At 39.4% G+C, this 13,250-nt stretch overlaps 1 protein-coding gene across 6 annotated transcripts in view; it reads left to right on the forward strand.

The window, feature by feature from the left end:
- LOC130913367 (mitochondrial import receptor subunit TOM70-like) overlaps window positions 1-13,250 on the forward strand; it is a 122,169-nt gene that overhangs the window by 25,570 nt on the left and 83,349 nt on the right. The gene's annotated exons all lie outside the window — the stretch shown is intronic.

The raw sequence follows: 13,250 nt of genomic DNA on the forward strand, positions 1-13,250 counted from the left end.
CTAATAGCAAAATTAAACAACAAAATTTCATACCAATGTTATGTTTTATTTTTTTATGAAAAAAATAAAAATAAGGCTTACTATATGACCATCATTTTGTTGGATGGGATTTATAATAAAATAAAACTCCAGTGACAGACAACAATAAAGTGCAGTAAATCAATTAGTGTATTTCCTGGTGTTTCGAACACAAGAGGTAAGCAATTTAAGTGCAAACTTTCAACGTAAACATCTTACCAACAAAAAATATTAATTATATGCAGCAGCTGTAGAAAAAAAAAATTAAACCCCCAATGTTATTATAAATAAATAATAAATTATGCTGTACCACTGGTATAATTGGGGGAATAAAAACATGGCATTTTAGACAGACAGATCAATAATCATTACTTTTACCTTATACACAGCAGAGTCTTTCACTTATGCCTGTGCTTCCACATTTTTTTTCTTCCTCATCACTGTCCATATCTTTTTTGAAGGGCAGATTTTTTCTTGAGGAAGATAAACTAATCCACATTTTAATGTTTAAGTAGACTGCGTTTCGTGGGAAAAAACTCTCCAAAGGAGCGTGCTGCCCTTTCCACCATTGTAGTGGGTTATTTTTCAGGGTTAAAAACTCACGATCCCTGTACCGCTCCTCACTTCACACTACCTCTGTCTCATGCGAACAGATCTGGCTGCCTTCCTCACTTCAAAGTCCGACTTTTGTATTTCCTGGGTGCGTTGAAAATCAATCGCTGCACGTCGCTGGCGTCGGTGCTCAAACTGTCCATTGTTTTAGCATGTTGCTTCGTTGCCACTACCGGTTTCGTTTTCGTTTTGGGCTGTGAAGAAAAAGCTATGGAGCGTGCGTTACAATGGTTTTGTTAGCTCTCGCGTTGTGACACGCCCGTGACGATCGGGCAATGACGGCGACTAGTAGCGGTTCTGCCGAAATGCATGGGAAGTAGAGGCAACCATATGGTGAGTTGTGCTTGTCCATATTATAGCATGCGTGCGGTCTCAATCTAAGCGCGCTGTGTGGTGAATGACACAAGCGCAGCAAGTGAAGTAAAAGCTAAATTATCATTCCATTAAGCAATGCATTGAATTAGGCATTAGAAGCCGATTCTTGCGCTCGCGATATCCGAATTATAGCTCTACTATCGGTTCGTTGAATATTTAATGGCAAATTACTGTCGAATGGTAACTTTACAATCGATACAGCTGTATCTCTCACCTGTTAAACCGGATATCCGGTCGTATCGGTTTATCGTTCTCAAGCTTAATTTTTACCTGTCACTTAAATTTTTAAAATGATGATAATGACATTGTGGTGACCCTTTGTTTGGCATAACTTGTTTGGCGTACTTGTGTGTCCATTTGGCCGAGCGCGTTAGCGGCTACGACGCAGTCACGTGACAGAGACACTTAAGAGCCGTGCGCGTTCCGGCTTGAATATAGAGAGTTCACAGAGAAAAGCAGAGCTACAGCGACTGGACACAGCAATTCGAGCTAACTAGACTCTTAACATTGCATACCGCTTCAACATATTCAATAGTATTTAGTAGTGATGGCCAAATGAAGCCTCATGAAGCAATGAAGCTTTGCAGCCAATTGGTTTGCACATGTAGCAAAGCTTCATGGTGCTTCATTTACTCTATGGCGCCATCAAGTGGTCTAGAAGCCCAAGAGGTCAACATTGTTAAGAATTCAATGGTTATTTGATTATGACAAAGATATGAATGTGCTTATGCTAGTAATTTAGTATGTGAACAAAATGCAACAAGTGGTAAGGATAATTTGTTATTCATTTTTGTTGAGAAATAATAGCTTTCCCACAGTGGCTGGCTTTAAACGGTTTCTTTTTTTGGACAATATTTCACCAGCTTTAGAAAATATTCTTTCATAAGGCACAGATGAAGCTGGGGTGCAGATAAATGTGAGTGCCAGTTTATATAAATTTGGATAGGTATTCTTTTGTGCCTCCTAGTACACTAATGGATTGTTCATTCTGTTGATGTTTGGTTCAGATAGGTACACACACACTCACATTTATATTAATGTAGTTCTTCTCCCTTACCTTATTTAAAGCAATCAAATGAAAATGTTCCCATACAGGGGAGGATCGTTTTTTTCGCGCAGGTTCCATCGCAAGCAAAGGACAAGGCTCGCAAAAAGATTGCACTGGTTGCACTGTTGCGCACAGATGTAACAAGTACAGGAGCCCGAAATGCACAAAATGTGAGATAACAGGCGATCGCCATTGCGTTTTGCAACCAATTTATACCATAGTCTGTAGCCTACTGTGTTTGCAATGCGCGCCGAACGTCGGATCACTTCCGAAGCGGTCACTAGATTCATCCGGCCGTCGAGGCTTCTCACGTCATCATTTCCGGGTTCTGCCGAGATGACGCGCGCCTCGCTACAAGCTTCGTGGAAACACCCCTCCCATTACTCGACACAAGCTTCGGAACCTCGGCCCATTTCGTCCCATCACTAGTATTTAGTTTTCATTCATTTTAAATCAATATTCTGTCCGAACAAGCTTCACAGAGAATCCACACCGTGCCATCACACATCAAGCAGATGAATATGTAACTTTTTCTCCGCAGTGAGAAAAACAGCTGACTGTGGCCCCTGTAAGTAAGGCTACATATGGAACAATGAAATTAAAAGTTCACCTGCTGTGGCCTGAAAGGAGTCTTACACCTTCCTCCTGGTCCGCATGGACTTGAATTGCGTGCCCGCTTGTGCAGTCCCTGTTTTTTTCACCTCTTTCATCAACACCATCGTCGTTTTGGGGCTTTTTGAAGAAACTTCGGACACTCAGTTGCCTTGACATTTTTCAGAGTAAGGCCAATGACGTCATGCATCAAGAGAGACAATAGCTAATTAATACGCTAACTCGCCACCCTGTGGTCTGGAGTATGAATTGTAACCTGTCAAAATGACAGGTGGACTTCAGTTTTTTCCGTCACTGTTTTAAAAAATTGGTCAACGACGGAAAATATTCGGTTAACGCGACCCCTGACTTGGACAGTCAGCAAATCCTGCTGGCTGTTTTGCTGATCAGAACCAATCACCGGCCCATACCTGTCAAGTTGTACGGTTTCTGCGTAATTTGTACTAGTGAGCACTGATTTTTAAATGTGTACCCCATCGTTCAAAATCTGGACGTTTTTCGTGCATTACGTTTTTTTCTCCGTTCGGATTTTGTTACCGTTTCTGCAACGAGACAATGAGCCTTTACTATGCATTACTACGTTGGTTGGATGACGTGAGATAAGTCAGAGACACTGAGAGAGAAGAGTTTTTTGTGACGCTGTAGCAAATGCGATGCTAGGCTAGATGACTCTAATATTTCCTGACTGTAGCCGACAGCCTACAATCTACGCCTACATATCACGTGCATATAGCACTACATAAGAAATGACAGACTCTGCGGCGTTAGTCAACAGCCAACATCTTAAAGCAGTAGACTTCTCAGAAAGGTTCTGTTGCAGTGAACTTTCCTAGCGAACCTAAGTAACTTTTTATCTCTCAGCTCTGGTTCTGTCCCAGCTGCCTTCAAACAGGCTGTAGTCAGACTCCTTCTTACGGAAAAAAATCTTGACTCCTCTGTGCTGTCCAATTTTAGACCCGTCTCCCACTTGTCTTTCCTTTCTAAAGTTTTAGAAAAAGTTGTTTTAATTCAATTGCAAACATTTTTAGAGGCAAACTCCACCCTTGACAAGTTCCAATCAGGCTTCAGGTCCAGACATAGCACTGTTAAAAGTGTACAACGACATTGCCCTTTCTGTAGATGATGGAAATCCAGCAATCCTTGTTTGACTAGACTTCACAGCAGCATTTGATACAGTTGACCACACAGTCCTTGTATCTCATTTAGAACACTTTATAGGTATCCGTGGTAATGCTCTACAGTGGTTTAAATTGTACCTGAGACCTTCTCGGTAATGATTGGGAGATGTTCCTCCTCACAAACTTCTGTCTTGTGGGGTGCCATAAGGCTCTATTTTCGGGCCTGTTCTCTTTGCACTTTATATCCTACCTTTAGGATCAGTTATGAAAAAACTAGGGCTGTCAAAATTATCGCGTTAACGGGCGTTAATTTTTTAAATTAATCACGTTAAAATATTTGACGCAATTAACGCAGATGCCGCTCAGACAGATTTAAATGATGGTACAGTGAAACGCTCACTTGTTAATTGTGTTTTATGGAGTTTTGCCGCCCGCTTCTGGCGCATGGGTGCGACTGATTTTATAGGCTTCAGCGCCCATGAGCATAAAGTAATTATTGACATCAACAATGGCGGGCTACTAGTTTATTTTTTGATTGAAAATTTAACAAATATAATTGAAACGAAAACATTAAGAGGGGTTTTTGTATAAATTGTACTAACATTTTTCTTTTAAGAACTACAAGTCTTTCTATCCACGGATCGCTTTAACAGAATGTTAATAATGTTAATGCCATCTTGTTGATTTATTGTTATAATAAACAAATACAGTCCTTATTAGGCCTGAACGATATTGGAAAAAACTATGGTTGCGATTTTTTTGAGGTGTGCAATATATTGCGATATTATATTGCGATATTAAAAAATCTTTTTTAAAGAAATTTTCACTAGATGACTTGAATAGCTGTTTGGAAATACCTTGCATGACACACCGTGACCACGGTGTAGTCATACAATACCGTTTCATTTGTGAATGATTAAGATTGCTGTATGAAGGGATCCAGGAAGCCATGTCTGCACAAAATAGATAATTTATTGAACACAATATTTGACACTTCAACAGCAGCAAATACATTAAATGACAAATAAAAGAGCAGGTGCATTAGTCCTCTAAGTTTTTGACAAAATATAACAAATAAAAACTTCTGTAAAATAACAACAAAGTTGTAAACATATTTGAACAAAATTATTAAATATGACAAATAAGAGTTGTTCACAAACTATAACAATAAATAAAAACCTCAGTAAAACAACAAGGAAGTTGTCAACATATTTGAACTTAAATATTAAATCTGTCAAATAAAAGTGCAAGTGCATTAGTCCCCTGAGTTGTTTACACAAAATATAACAATATAAAACTGCAAAACAGCAACAAAGTTGTAAAAATATTTCAACAACAATATTAAGTATCAAAACTTTATGTGCAGCTGTACTATATATAGTTATTTGAAAAATACGATTTACAATTAATTTAAATGTAAAAGAAACAGAAACTCGATTGAACTTGTAAATAATTGAACTGAATAACTGCAAATAACTGTGATGAATAACAGAACCATTTTAACTCCCAAATTTCCTGCCTTCCTGATAGCTGTCACATGAATAAAAATAAGAAAAGACATTCCTGCAGCTGTGTTATGTATTTGTCTGCATATCGTCCACCTTCCTTGCTCAGCAATTCTCAACTGGGTCTAATAGGTTTTTGGCCAAGACTACTAGTTTATCCACCATTGCAGGCTTGAGACAAGAACGTTGGCACGTAACAATGTTCCCACCTGTACTAAAAAGCCTCTGATGGGAAGCTCGTAGAAGGAATGCATAGATACCTGCGTTTTAAATGGTCCCACATGTTCAACAGATTACTTCTTGTTGAGGTAACCATGGCGAAGCACTGTCGACAGGGCTGTTTTTTGTCCCTTATAGTCTTGTTCTCGCCAAAATACTTCCAAAACTCCTTTTGGATACAGTCTTCCTCTCTCCTCCAACGTGTTGCTAGCTTGCTTTCACTTTGAGAACGGGCCCTCCTCCCTCCGCTCTGCTGTTCGGCCCCTCCTCCCTCCACTCCGCTGTTCGGCCCCTCCTCCCTCCACTCCGCTGAAGCAGGGGAGGGGGAGGAGCCGATGACTGCGAGCTGGAGGGAATGAGAGGCTGTGCGCTCTCCCTGCCGCTCCTTCCTCAAAACAAACGTTTGTGGATTAAAAAAAATGAAATGAAAAAACTATCGCACGTCCTTGCGATGGGACTATTGCACATGCGCACATCGCGATGGCGATGTTTAAACGATATATCGTTCAGGCCTAGTCCTTATGTACCGTATGTTGAATGTATATGCAGTGGTACCTCTACATACGAAGTTAATCCGTTCCAGGACCTTGTTTGTAAGTCGAAATGGTCGTATGTCGAGCAGGATTTTCCCATAGGAATACATTATAATTCCATTAATTCGTTCCACAGCCCAAAAACCTTCACTAAATCCTTAAAAAATACTGCTGGTACTATTACAAATGGCAATTACACATAGCAAAACAAATAAATTATAAATCAAAATCGGAATAATAATAATAATAATAATAATAACAATAATTCCTGTATTAATGTAACGAATGGGGTTCTAATGTGGCGGACGTTTTTTGCTGACCCTGAACGCACCGCGGGGCTGACGTGCCAGAGACAGACCGGTGATCTTGAGTTTCACTTTCACTTTGAATGTTTTCTTGAGAACACCGTCAATTGCGGCAGACAGAAGGTGTTTTTGTTTTGTATAAGTTGTGAAATAAATGATAAAAACGTGGCGAAGTTGGCGATTTCTCTGGAGATGTTAGCACAATAAGAATTGTCAGCTTAACTTATAAAGACTGGCGAACGATGGTCGGAGGAGGACCGTGGAGATGTATTGTTGAGCCATTTCACGGATGCCCACCCTACGCTCATATTTTTCTGTCATTTGCATCTTCATTTAGAAGGTAAGCTTCAACTTTTTCCTTGTTTCACCACCTGTACCAACCTTTTTTTCCTTGTTTCACCACCTGTACCAACCTTTTCTGAAACCAGTGTTGATTTGTCACACAAGAAAATCCGCCGTGCATTCGTCTGCGGTGCTGCCATTGTCGTCTTATTTCGAGCATGTCGTCGGATGTAGAAACAAATGGCGAGTCAAATTTACGTCGGATGTGGAAAAGTTCGTGTGTCGAAGCGATCGTATGTAGAGGTACCACTGTATATACATCTTGTGTCTTATCTTTCCATTCCAACAATAATTTACAGAAAAATATGGCACATTTTATACATGGTTTGAATTGCGATTAATTGCGATTAATTACGATTAATTAATTTTTAAGCTGTAATTAACTAGATTAAAAATTTTAATCGTTTGACAGCCCTAAAAAACATAATATCTCTTTCCATTTTTATGCTGATGACCTGCAGCTGTATCTCCCCCTGAGACCCAACGAACAAACTGCTCTCACTAAATTAATGGAGTGCATATCCGATGTGAAGCAGTGGCTAGCACAAAACGTTTTACATCTTAACGAAAGCAAACTGAATATATTGCTTTTGGCACACCTTGTATGTTAAATGCCCTTGAGCCCAACTCTGGCGCTCTGGCTCCCTTTTTCAGACCCGTGCCGCCCATAAGGCGAGCTAAGCAACCGCCTAAGCGCGCACCAGCGTCCATGGCGTCAAGAAAAATATTCAAATATTTGATGATAGCAGTATTCAAATAATTATACAAAGCAATAAAACAAATAAAACAACAAAACCGTTCATAATAAGTCTTTAAATATTAATGAAATCATTTTTCTAGTGTGCCTTCTGCTCGTTTCACTTTTTCCTGTCATGCGATAATTTCACCACAGACCCTAGTCTCTCTCACCACCCAGCAGACCAGCGAGCTACCTGAAGGGGCTGTTTTTCTACTTTGCAATTGAGCGACGTTACGGTGACAAGTCAACTTCATGAAAAGAAGCCCTCCGAGTCAGAAGAAAAAGAAAGAAGAGAGCAAAGACGTGAAGAAAAACAGGTTTATTGTGATGATTTTTTTCAACAGCATAAGCACGTAGACTTGGCGCAACTGCAAGCTAGCGGTTATTTACATAGAGTTTATATGACTTAGTGCTAAAGCTAAATTATACTGTACCATTAGCTAGGCTTTTGTTCTAGAAATCTTTTCTGTATTCAGCCAGCTGTGGATTAGTTTCAGTTAAATTTACTCCCCCTCCAATTTTAGAGAAATTTAGACAAAGTGTATAGGAGACTAAAATTGTCTTGCTTATTTATGTGATGTGAACCACTTTTACCTTGTGTTAAATTGTGCTTTTCAAATAAATTTGCCTTGCCTAAAAGTGCCAAAGTTATTTAAATAAATACACCATTAAATATGCAATTAATAATTTTAAAGTTCTGTGGTATGGGGGACTAAAAGTGCCACGGATTTAAATGCAAACATTTGTTATTAAATGTGTCATTAATTCCTTAAAATGGCGATCAAGTTCATGTAAAAACATATTCAATTTTTTTTTTTTTTTTGCTATCATATATTGAATAAAAAATTAAATTATTGGATAGTCCTGTGTAGTTGCCGTGCTTCAAGAATTTATTTTCTTTTAACTGCGCCTATCAAAGATAGTGGCCAGATCCAATAGACAGGTACAGTAGGCTGCCAGAATTTAGGCGCTATTATGGTTATGTCTTGCTAGTTTTACGATCAACAACTATTTGACTAACATAATGTAACATTCCACTTCCTTCTCTTTATTGATGTTCTTCTGAAATATTTTCCTTCTACCTCTGTACATCCTGGGCCATCTTTTACAGCGTACTTATCCAAATCAGCACCAAGTCCAAGCCCACCAAGTCCAGGAAAGAAGTGCACCTTCCAAAACAACTGTCATATGAAAGTGCAATAGATACTTTTACATCAGTAAAGACAAGCTGAGTAAGGTTATAGGTCAAGGTGAAAAAAAAAAAAAAAAAGTTTCTTTTTAAAGTGTTCTGTGTGTCTTTATATAGGTTTGTGTGGGCAGGTGTTAATCATATATGGCATAACAATTATAATTTATTTAATGCATTTATTTTTGAAGTGTTTTTATTGGTGTTTTTGAATAGTTATTCCAGCATTTTTCTTTTAATTTCTGCACTTGTTCGTTGTGTTTTTTAATATAATAAGTTACAAAGAGATAATGTGCTTTTTCAATGTGAGTGTTTAAATATATGTGGTGAAAATGGGGGGGGGGGGCCAACAAATGTGTTGCCTCGGGAACCAAATTGGTCAGGAACGGCCCTGCCCTTTTTTAAGACGCATGTTAAAAATCTGTTTTTTCCACCTCCGTCTCTTGGCCAAAGTGAAGCCTTTTCTTACTCGCCACGACCTTGAAAAAAGAATTCACGCTTTTATAATTTCAAGGCTGAATTACTGCAACGCACTTTATGTTGGTATTCCCAAGTCCTAGATTTCTCGTCTCCAACTTGTTCAAAATGCTGCTGCTCGATTTTTAACAGATGCCCCTAGACATGAACATATTACCCCCTTGCTATCATCACTCCACTGGCTTCCGGTCCATTTTAGAATTGATTTCAAATAGGGATGTCCCGATCCAGGTTTTTGCACTTCCGATCCGATACTGATATTGTTTTGCACTTCCGATCTGATACTGGCTGTTGCGTCCGCTAGGTTAAACGTGTTTAAATTGTGCCTCACCTGCGATCTTGTCCGAGAAAGGGTTAATTCACTGTCAGTCGGAAAGGGGTGTGGATTCGCATTTAAGCGGAAGCTGGGTCGGCGTGGTAGTCATTTACGTTCACGTTGGCGAAAGAGACACGCACCGCCGGTGAGTTTGTGCTCATTTGCTTGTACAGTGCCTTGCAAAAGTATTCGGCCCCTTTGAATCTTGCAACCTTTCGCCACATTTCAGGCTTCAAACATAAAGATATGAAATTTAATTTTTTTGTCAAGAATCAACAACAAGTGGGACACAATCGTGAAGTGGAACAACATTTATTGGATAATTTAAAGTTTTTTAACAAATAAAAAAACTGAAAAGTGGGGCGTGCGATATTATTCGGCCCCTATACTTTCAGTGCAGCAAACTCACTCCAGAAGTTCAGTGAGGATCTCTGAATGATCCAATGTTGTCCTAAATGACCGATGATGATAAATAGAATCCACCTGTGTGTAATCAAGTCTCCGTATAAATGCACCTGCTCTGTGATAGTCTCAGGGTTCTGTTCAAAGTGCAGAGAGCATTATGAAAACCAAGGAACACATCAGGCAGGTCCGAGATACTGTTGTGGAGAAGTTTAAAGCCGGATTTGGATACAAAAAGATTTCCCAAGCTTTAAACATCTCAAGGAGCACTGTGCAAGCCATCATATTGAAATGGAAGGAGCATCAGACCACTGCATATCTACCAAGACCCGGCCGTCCTTCCAAACTTTATTCTCAAACAAGGAGAAAACAGAGATGCAGCCAAGAGGCCCATGATCACTCTGGATGAACTGCAGAGATCTACAGCTGAGGTGGGAGAGTCTGTCCATAGGACAACAATCAGTCGTACACGGCACAAATCTGGCCTTTATGGAAGAGTGGCAAGAAGAAAACCATTTCTCAAAGATATCCATAAAAAGTCTCGTTTAAAGTTTGCCACAAGCCACCTGGGAGACACACCAAACATGTGGAAGAAGGTGCACTGGTCAGATGAAACCAAAATTGAACTTTTTGGCCACAATGCAGAACGATATGTTTGGCGTAAAAGCAACACAGCTCATCACCCTGAACACACCATCCCCACTGTCAAACATGGTGGTGGCAGCATCATGGTTTGGGCCTGCTTTTCTTCAGCAGGGACAGGGAAGATGGTTAAAATTGACGGGAAGATGGATGCAGCCAAATACAGGGACATTCTGTAAGAAAACCTGTTGGTATCTGCACAAGACCTGAGACTGGGACGGAGATTTATCTTCCAACAGGACAGTGATCCAAAACATAAAGCCAAATCTACAATGGAATGGTTAAAAAATAAATGTATCCAGGTGTTAGAATGGCCAAGTCAAAGTCCAGACCTGAATCCAATCGAGAATCTGTGGAAAGAGCTGAAGACTGCTGTTCACAAACACTCTCCATCCAACCTCACTGAGCTCGAGCTGTTTTGCAAGGAAGACTGGGCAAGAATGTCAGTCTCTCGATGTGCAATACTGATAGAAACATACCCCAAGTGACTTGCAGCTGTAATTGGAGCAAAAGGTGGCGCTACAAAGTATTAACGCAAGGGGGCCGAATAATATTGCACGCCCCACTTTTCAGTTTTTTATTTGTTAAAAAAGTTTAAATTATCCAATACATTTTGTTCCACTTCATGATTGTGTCCCACTTGTTGTTGAATCTTGACAAAAAAATTAAATTTCATATCTTTATGTATGAAGCCTGAAATGTGGCGAAAGGTTGCAAGGTTCAAGGGGGCCGAATACTTTTGCAAGGCACTGTATTTATGTTATGTATTTTCACCTACTGCATTGCTTTTGGACGGTTCGGTGTTTCTTTCATGGCGATCGCTTGATAGCCTTCCAGTTTGTGTGTTACGAGATCCGCTGAGAGTTGACAGTTGACGACTCGCGCGTTGGTTTAGCGTAGCCACTGAGTCAATCTCGCAGCGAATCAGCGAGCGGTACAGGTCACGCAGTGAATTATGGGTATTGTAGTCTCGGGACCCGCTGTATCGGTGCTTTTTAATCTGAGTGCTTGTGTGAAAAAACTATATTACCTCATGCCATTAGCCGCCACCTTTTCCAAGCATTGGACGGCGTTGTGACTTGTTGAAGTGTCTAAATCAGACATGTCCAAAGTCCGGCCCAGGGGCCAAATGCGGCCCGTGGTCAAATGTTAGCCGGCCCCCAGCCTCTGTCATAAAGTCAATAACGTCTGGCCCGCACATAGACTTTGGTTAGCAGTATTGCTACCAGCATATGAAGTAGTTTACACACTAAATGTTGCTCCTAATTCACCCATTAAAAGGCAGCAGCACTCTTAAGCAACATTACCCTGTGTGACCCTTTACTTCCAATTTCCTAAAATGGCGATAATTAACAAAAAAAAGAAAGTTGACTGCGTTGGCCGACGCTTCAAGGATAGGTGGAAATTGGACTATTTCTTCACTAAAATACGCAACAACTGTGTCTGTCTCATTTGCAAAAAGACAGTCGCTGTTTTTAAAGAGTTCAATGTGAGGCGGTATTACCAAACAAGACATTCTGACGTGTACGACAAGATTACAGGGAAGATACGCAGCGAGAAATTGAAGCAACTCGAAGCTAGTTTAATTTCACAGCAGCAGTATTTCGCAAGAGCTCGAGAGTTGAAAGAGAATGCCACAAAGGATAGTTGCGAGATTGTTGAAATTATTAATTAAAAAAAAATAAAGCAAATGTGATACACAGAATGTCTTGCTAACATTTGCTTAAATATATTCTTCTACGTAAGTTACGTCAGCCAAGGTCGGCCTCCCACATTTTTACAACACCAAATTTGGCCCCCTTTGCAAAAAGTTTGGACACCCCTGGTCTAAATGATGCAGCTATTGCCTAAAGAATACCGATTGAACGGTTAAAAAATGTAAAATGTAATTTTAAAATGATGCATAATATTTGGTTATTGCAATCTGAGCAACTTAATTGTGAATGAATTATATGTAGTATGCACAGGGTATTATTTATTCATTTATATATGAAGAAGCTTTGTATATATTTGTATTTAGCATATTATTATTTGTATATTTATAACCATATATACATTCTTTGCTTGCATTTATAGGTTTATAACCTGCTTGGTGTTTGCTATTTACTACTCCAAAAAATCAACAATAAAAAAACAACAATTTACTGTAAGCACAAGCCGAGTTATCCAGTGTGTTCTCGTTTCGGATCCCTTTTGGCGGGGAAAAAGCCACAAAAGCATAAACGGCCGAACACTGGCCGATACTGATACCGGCCAATCTGAGCATGTCTTAAAGTTTAAAGTTATTTAGCCTCTTTACTTAGTTGTCAAACTCATGTTGAAAAGGGTTTTAGTACTCTTGATAACAACTTGCCAGCGGAATTTGGTGAGTTTGAATAACACACAATGGTTGGTAACAAGAAACGGACCTGTTTATTCAGTGACAAACACAAAACATTATAAATAACAAACAGAAATGGCATAGTCAGTCAGTAAAACATGCAAATAATATTGTAAACTGTCTTAAAAAAGCAAAACGCACAAACAACCTCAGTGGAAAATCCCACAAACCCCCCAAGCTATTAAATGCTTTTAATGTTTCGTGCATTAGTGATAAAAATTGTTTAAAAAGCTTCTCAGGTTTAAATAAACTACTATTTCAGTATCAAGTTAATATTTTAAAACAGTCAATAAAATACTCAAGTCCCCATTCTGTATCAGCATTTTTAAACTACATTCAATTAATGAATTTTTTCAAATCAACTGTTAGTTGTTAAAATTGCTCCCGTTATTCCATAATTTCCCTTCTGTCTACTTTCAAC

Source organism: Corythoichthys intestinalis, chromosome 3 (assembly GCF_030265065.1).
Source record: "Corythoichthys intestinalis isolate RoL2023-P3 chromosome 3, ASM3026506v1, whole genome shotgun sequence".
Taxonomy (NCBI): Eukaryota; Metazoa; Chordata; class Actinopteri; order Syngnathiformes; family Syngnathidae; genus Corythoichthys; species Corythoichthys intestinalis.